The sequence below is a fragment of the Limulus polyphemus genome, unplaced genomic scaffold, assembly GCF_000517525.1.
Source record: "Limulus polyphemus unplaced genomic scaffold, Limulus_polyphemus-2.1.2 Scaffold249, whole genome shotgun sequence".
NCBI classification, from domain to species: Eukaryota; Metazoa; Arthropoda; class Merostomata; order Xiphosura; family Limulidae; genus Limulus; species Limulus polyphemus.
The window spans coordinates 768,589-770,297 of NW_013665859.1; positions in this window are offsets into that span (position 1 = coordinate 768,589).

Here is a 1,709-nt window from a genome sequence, read left to right on the forward strand (position 1 = left end):
GGTAACAGTCACATCAGTGGTAGTAACTTCATTAACGGCTTCACTGTTTCCATTCTTTAAACCGGGTAAATTTTCTTCTTGGACAGAGGCTTTTTCACATGACACGTCTTAGGCAGCATCATTTGTTCCATTGTTCCTTTGGTTCCAACTGAAATGTCTGTTGGCATGCTCCACCTTTGGCTTACCTCTCCGACCACATTTTATCCTGAAAGTCACGTCTGAGAGACGATCCACTATGTCATATGGGCCTTTCCATGGAGAAGACAACTTAGGAGACTTCCCTTTGGTCTTCCTGGGATTATACAACCACACCTTGTCTCCTGGTACAAAGCTGACTTCAGTAGATTTTTTATCATAAGATAATTTCATCGAATCAGCAGACGTTTTCAAGTTTGAGTGCACTTGATGGTGAATATCATCCAACCTTTCCGATAACACTTTCACGAACTCTGGTACATTTCTAGGCAACTCGTCGTAAGGTGGGCGTCCTGTTATCAGATCACTGGAAACTGAAGTTCCCGACCAACCATCAGCTTTGCTGGAGTGTATCCAGTGGCTTCATGCTCTGCTGTTCTATAGGTCATCAACAGTGGAGGGAGTAAGACATCCCAGTCATCTTGGCAGCTATTACAAAACTTTGCCAATTCCTGTCCAAGTGTCCAATTGTATGTTTCTACCATCCTATCAGACTGTGGGTGTAGAAGCGTTGTCCTGGTCTTTCGTATACCAAACAACTTGCAGCATTTATGGACAACGGCTGATTCAGAGTAACGGCCTTGATCCGAATGCAGTTCGTATGGCATACCATACTTGAAGAAGAAATCACTAATAGCCGAAGCTACAGCTGTAGCTTCCTGATTTTGTATTTCATATGCTTCAGGCCACTTGGTGAAATAATCCATCCCCACACAAATGTACTTGTTTCCAGCACGAGTTCGGGGCAAAGGACCAGCAATGTCAGCAGCTACTCTTTCCATTGGTGCACCAACTTGATATAACTTCATTGGAGCACGTCCCTTGTGCTTGGGTCCCCTTTTAGCACAACATGTACTGCAGGTCCTGCACCATTCTTCCACATCTTGCCTCATATCTATTCAGTAAAATCTCTGCCGTAGGTGACTCAATGTCTTCTTAACTCCAAGATGTCCTCCTGTTAAACTAAAATGGGATTGACGCAGCACAACTTCCCGTAAATTTCTCGGTATAACTGTTTGCCAGGTCGTCACCTTCCCATCTGCAGTTTCCCATCTTCGGACAAAAATACCATTTTAGAAATTCAATTGATCCAGTTTGAAATACTATATAAGCTATGTGTTCGTACTATTGTTTGTTCAACACCACTATTTTGTTAGCTTGAGTTTGAAATAATATGTAAACTGTGTGTTCGTACTATTGTTTGTCCAACACCACAATTTTGTCAGCTTGAGTTTGAAATAGTATGTGAGCTGTGTGTTCGTACTATTCTTAGTTCAACACCACAATTTTGTCAGCTTGAGTTTGAAATAGTATGTAAGCTATGAGATCGTTCTATTCTTTGTTCAAAACCACTATTTTGTCAGCTTGAGTTTGAAATAGTATGTAAGCTGTGTGTTCGTACTATTGTTTGTTCTACACCATTATTTTGTCAGCTTGAGATAGAAATAGTATTCAAGCTGTGTGTTCGTACTATTGTTTGCTTAACACCATTTATTTGTCAGCTTGAGTTAGAA